Genomic DNA, 6,685 nt, shown 5'->3' with positions numbered 1-6,685 from the left:
CTCCAGTCTTGCAACTGGAGCAAAAGTCTCATCATAATCTATAGCCTCCTCTTGGCTGTAACCTTGGACCACCAGTCTTGCCTTGTTTCTTGTAACTGTTCCATCTTCATCAAGCTTGTTTCTGAAGACCCATTTTGTGCCAATTACTGATCTGTCCTTGGGTCTTGGAGCTAGATGCCAAACTTGACTTCTCTCGAACTGATTGAGTTCATCTTGCATTGCATGTACCCAATCTGCATCCTGCAGAGCCTCAACAACATTTTTAGGTACAATAAGAGATAGGAAAGCATCAAAAGCATACAGATTCTTTAATGGTGATCTAGTTTTAACTCCAGAGGTTGGATCAGTAATTATGTTCTCAATGGGATGAGAATTTGATACTTGTGAGGTTTCACAACCAACTGATTTCTGCTTGATGTTTCTCCCATGTTTTGTTGCTGAGGAATAGGGTCATGAACAGGTTCCTTTAGGGATTGGTTTCAGTTCCTCTTTGATCAGTTCCCCCTATCAGGTTGCCCTGGATGGAAGGACTTGTTCCATCACCTGTTTCTTCTTTCGGTGTCACTTTAGCTTGAGCTGAGACTTGACTCAAATCTTTTACCAGCCCAATAGCTTTATCTTCATGTTCCTGTCTCTCAGAAAGAATGTTAGTTTCATCAAACACTACATGTACACTTTCTTCTATGCACAAAGTTCTTTTATTGAACACTTTATATGCTTTGCTATGTGAAGAATATCCCAAGAATACTCCCTCATCACTTCTGGGATCAAACTTACCTAGGGAGTCCTTTCCATTATTGTGCACAAAGCACTTGCATCCAAATGCCCTAAGATGAGATATATTTAGTTTTCTCCCTTTAAGTAACTCATAGGGAGTCTTCTCTAGAAGAGGTCTAGTCATGCATCTATTAATGATATAACATGCAGTGTTTACAGCCTCTGCCCAGAAGCTATGGGGCAGTTTACTAGAAAGAAGCATAGTCCTAGCCATATCTTCAAGAGTCCTGTTCTTTCTTTCAACTACTCCATTTTGTTGAGGAGTCCTAGGGGCAGAGAAATTATGATCTATACCATGCTCATCACAAAATTCAGCAAACTTAGCATTTTCAAATTCAATTCCATGATCAGACCTGATTGATGCAAGTTGATTACCTAGTTGTTTCTGAGTTTTTCTAACAAAGGCAGTAAACATGTCAAATGCTTCATCTTTAGATGTTAAAAATAGTACCCAGGTAAACCTAGAATAATCATCAACAAGTACCATCACATATTTCTTACCACCTCTGCTCAATGTTCTCATTGGACCACAGAGATCCATATGAACCAGTTCCAACGTCCTGGTTGTGCTTACCATTTTCTTGATTTTAAAGGATGATCTTACTTGCTTCCCCCTTGCACAGGCCTCACAAACTTTGTCTTCCTTGAACTTGATGTTAGGTAACCCTATCACCAAGTCCTTGGAGACTAATTTGTTGAGTTGATTCTGAGTTGCATGACCAAGTCGTTTGTGCCACAGGAGGGGATCATTGTCCAATATACTCAAGCAAGTGAGTTTATTTTTTGAGAGAGTGGACAAATCTACAATGTAAATATTGTTAACTCTTTTTTTGTCACGACCCGGATTTCCCACCCTCGGGGGTCGTGATGGCGCCTACTCGTGGTAGCTAGGAGAGCCAAGAACCTTTGCAAACATTAACCTATCTTGTTTTCTACATGATTAAACAATTAAATTATCAATGAATAAGCAGTTAAAGAGACAACGAAAAAAATTAGCGGAAGTCTGAACTAAATATAGAAACAGCGTCTAGAAAGTCAATACAAGTTTCTACCCAGCACCTGGTGTCACAACAATACACGGACTGTCTAGGAGTACTACAAATAAGAGTTTGAAATAAAGGACATAGTCTGTTTCGGATACAAATGTCAACAGAACACGAAAACTGAAAGAAGAGACGTCGGGCCTGCAAACGCCAGCAAGGCTACCTCGGAGTCTCGTGGACTGAAAGTCGGCTCCCTGACTACTGCTGCGCACCGTAAGCTGCTCCGACACCTGGATCTGTGCAAAAGAGCACAGAATGTAGCATCAGCACAACCGACTATATATATATACATATATATATATATATATATATATATATATATATATATATATATAGACACACACACACACATCTACAGCGGGAAAATAACAAGAATAAACATTTTAAATGCGGGGGCATGCTTCGGGGATGGCAGATAATACAGAATTGCAGGAGAATAATAAGAACATACATAAATTAACTCTAACACGGGTAAGGGAAATAAAAGTAGATTTCACTGTCAGTACGCATCTCGTTACAGGCGTGCAACCCGATCCCATTTCTCATTGTCTCCGTGGTAGGTGTACCACCCGCTCCCATTTCATCAAATCCCGTGGTAGGCGTACCACCCGCTCCCATATCATCAAATCTCGTGGTAGGCGTACCACCCGCTCCCATTTTATTAATATCTTGTGGTAGGCGTACCACCCGCTCCCATTTCAATCAATATCTTGTGGTAGGCGTACCACCCGCTCCCATTTCAATCAATAACTCGCGGTAAACGTACCACCCGCTCCCATTTCAATTCAACACAAAGTCACAATAAAATTTCGGCAAGGAAAACAAATGAAATAAAATAATAATTTCCCGGAAAGGGAACCACAATATCAAAGTAACCATCCCGGCAAGGGAGAATCAGCTATAACCAAATCCTAGCTCAACTCTTACTCAGCTCGATTAACACCAGTACTCAAACATAAATAAAGTCCACGAGAATAGACTAAATCTCTACTCAATATCAAGAGTCATCAATTTACAGCATCTGAAGTGTCATTTAAGAACACAACAATTATCAATTTAAGACTCACGGTCATGCTCGACACCAACGTATAGATACTCGTCACTATGCCTATACGTCGTACTCAACAAGAAGCAATTAACAAATCAGACTCAACTCATAGTCCATCAAGCTAGGGTTAGACCAAACACTTACCTCGATGCCTTGAACACAACTCAAGTCTCAATTATAGCTTTACCCCTTGATTCCACCGCCAATTCGCTTGTATCTAATCACAAATTACTTAATTACATCAATAAACGCTAAATAAATCAACCCCAATGCATGAAAATGAGTTTTCCAAAGTTTTACCCAAAAAGTCAAAAATCGCCCCCGGGCCCACGTGGTCAAAACTCGAGGTTCGGACCAAAACCCGATTACCCATTCCCCCACGAACTCAAATATGTAATTTGTGTTGAAATCGGACCTCAAATTGAGGTCCAAATCCCCAATTTTTGAAAAACCTAGGTTCTACCCAAAACACCCAATTTCCCCCATGAAAATCTTTGATTTTAGGTTGAAATCATGTTAAAAGATGTTAATGAGTGAAGAAAATAAGTTAGAAATCACTTACCAACCTATTGGTGAAGAAGGGTTGTTTGAAAAATCGCCTCTTATGTTTTTAGGGTTTTGAAAAATGAAATATGACTGAAAATCCCGTTTATTTATACCCCTCTGAGACCCCCTGTGCGGATCGCATTAAATGGACCGCGGCCGCACAGACTTACCTGAAGACCTGCAGTTCAGCACCCTGTGCGGACCGCACAAAGCCGACTGCGGCCGCACAGCCTCCACCGCGCCCCGCACAGAGGCGACCGCGGTCGCACGCGATTTTCGCGGACCGCATTAGAGGGTTCAGAGACCTGCAACTCCTGAACCTGCAACATCTGATTTTCTAAGCCTAAGGCATCCCGGAACCTGCTCGAACCTCACCCGAGCCCTCGAAACTCCAACCCAAGGATACACACAACCTCAAAAACATTCTAGGAACTTATTCGTGCGATCAAATCGCCAAAATAACATCATAAACATCGAATTAAACCTCAAAATTCGTGAATTCTTTCAAAGTTCATAAAACATTAAATATTCCAATTTAGGTCCGAATCACGCCAAACGACGTCCGTTTTCAACCAAATTTCACAGGAAGGACTTAAAACATATATAAGACATGTACCGGGCGCCGGAACCAAAATACGGGCCCGATACCAACACGTTCTAATCAATTTCGTTTCAAATTTCCTTAAACAATTTCAGAAAACAATTTCCTTTGAAAATTCATTTCTCGGGCTTGGGACCTTGGAATTCGATTCCGGGCATACGCCCAAGTCCCATATTTTCCTGCGGACCCTCGGGATCGTCAAATCACGGGTCTGGGTCCGTTTGCCCAAATGTTGACCAAAGTCAAATTTATTCATTTTAACATCAAAACTTAGCATTTTCTCACAAAATTTCATATTTAAGCTTTCCGGCTACGCGCCCGGACTGCGCACGCAAATTGAGGTGACTCTAAATGAGATTTTCAAGGCCTCGGAGTCATTGAATTCAATTAAAAACAGGTGATGACCCTTTGGGTCGTCACATTTTTCCTGCAAAATAATCTTGTCAGTGGTAAGATTAATCACAAAGCATTTGGTAGAGGTAATGCTACAAGGTTACCTCTGTCACACAGTTGTGATACACTAATTAGGCTATATTTCAAGCCATCTATCAATTAGACATTCTCAATGGAGTGTGAGTCTGTCTTACCTACCTTTCCAACCCCAATAATCTCACCTTTCTTCCCATTTCCAAAGGAGACATTACCTCCTTTTAAGTCCTCAAGTGAAAGGAACTGGTTCTTGCTTCCAGTCATATGAATTGAGCATCCACTATCCATGTACCATATTTGGCTACTTCCCTTCACTTGGACCTGCAAAAAGAAATCAGGGGTTAGTCTTAGGAACCCAAACTAGTTTGGGTCCCTTTCTATAGGCAAAGGGGTAAATCAAATTCCTTTTAGCCCACCCAGGCAGCCTATTTTTCTCTTGAACAAAGGTTTTGTTCTTTTGACTGGCCTTTTCTTTTGCATTACATTCATTTTTGTAATGACCAGTCTTGCCACAGTGTGTGCAGATTTTGTTTTCAGGAAGAGTGAGGTACTTGCTTTTGGGGTCCCACTTAGGTGCTTGGGCCCCATAGCCAAGTCCTCTGTTGTTGCTACTGTGATGTTCTTGTAGCCAGGATAGTGCATCAGAAGCCTTATTCCATTTGCAAAATCTGTCTAGTTCATGCTTTACCTTCCCTAGGTCTTCTTTTAAGACTCTTATCTGCTCATCTTTCCTGTACAACTCATCCTTCATTTTTCCTAGGTTTTCTTCTAAGATGAGATGTGTGTGATCAGCATTCTTCTTACATGTTCCTAATTTCAGTTTTAGATTTTCAGATCTAAGTTCTAGGACACTAGTGTCAAGTTCAAGAACCTGGTTCTTCAACTCAGCATCATTACTGTCACTCTCATTATCCCTAGATTCTAGATTTTTGCACTTGGCTTTTAAGATCACACACTCCCTAGACAGCTCTTCCTTCTCATTGTTAATTATCTCAGACTCATCGACGAAGTCTAGCAATAGTTCAGACAACCTTTCTTTAGACAGAAATTTAATCTTGTCTTTGAGATGAAGCACACTTACCTCTTGTTCATCATCTGATTCTTCGATGGCCATAAGTGCTTGTTCATCTCCAGCTTCATCTTCTGAATCCTCATCTGATGTTTCTCCCCACGCAGCAAATAGCCTTTGTTGATCCTTTGTTCCTTTTGGGTTGAACTTGTTCCTTCTTCCTGTTCCTTCGTTCAACCCTTCCTTCTTCCATTCAATTTCCCACTGAGGACAGTTCTTGGTCATGTGATCAGTCTTGCCACATTTGTAGCAACCCTCGTTTGTCTGCTTCTCAGGAGCCCTTGGTTTGTTGAAGGTTGTACCGCTTGAAGAACCCTTTCCTCTCATTAGGTACTTTTTGAAATCCCTTGTGATCATGGCCATTTCATCATCCTCCAGATCTGCATCTTCAACTATTCTGAGAGACAGACTCCTTTCATTCTTGGGTGCATCCATTTTTATGGTTTGCCTTCTCAGTTCATAGGCACTGAGGTTTCCAATCAGTTCATCCAACTTGAGAGTAGCAATGTACTTTGATTCCTGAATAGCAGTGATTTTGCTTTCCCAATTCACTGGTAAGACCCTTGTCAAGATTTTCTCAACCTTGTCTTCTTCAAGGATAATTCTCCCAAGAGATTTAAGTTCATTTGTTAGTGTTGTGAACCTTGTGTACATCTTCTGGATAGTTTCTCCTTCCTTCATAGTGAAATTCTCATATTGAGAATATAGCAGTGTTCCTCTTGATCTCTTTACTTGAGGAGTTCCTTCATGAGCCACTTGTAAAGTGACCCATATCTCCTTAGCAGTGGTACACCTTTGAATCCTGTTGTACTCATCTGGACCCAGTCCACACACAAGCCATTTCATGGCCTTGGCATTTTTTTCCCATTTCTTCAAGTCTTCGGCAGTGCAGTCGGCTCTTGTCTTTGGCATGTCCACTCCTTCAGCATTCTTCTTTGTAGTCGCCAGGGGACCATCAGTGACTATGTCCCAGAGTTCATAATATTCTCCTATGATGTGATCTCTCATCCTGTTCTTCCACCAAGAATAGTACTGACCATTAAAGAGTGGAGGCCTAGCAGTGGATTGCCCTTCCCAGTTTTTAGGTGGTGCACTCATCTTGATCTTTTCCTAAGGTGTTAACCTCTTCAAGGATAACCCACTCTGATACCAACTGATGTTCTAAACGTCAA

The sequence above is a fragment of the Nicotiana attenuata genome, unplaced genomic scaffold, assembly GCF_001879085.1.
Source record: "Nicotiana attenuata strain UT unplaced genomic scaffold, NIATTr2, whole genome shotgun sequence".
NCBI classification, from domain to species: Eukaryota; Viridiplantae; Streptophyta; class Magnoliopsida; order Solanales; family Solanaceae; genus Nicotiana; species Nicotiana attenuata.
Note: the sequence above shows the minus strand (reverse complement) of the source record.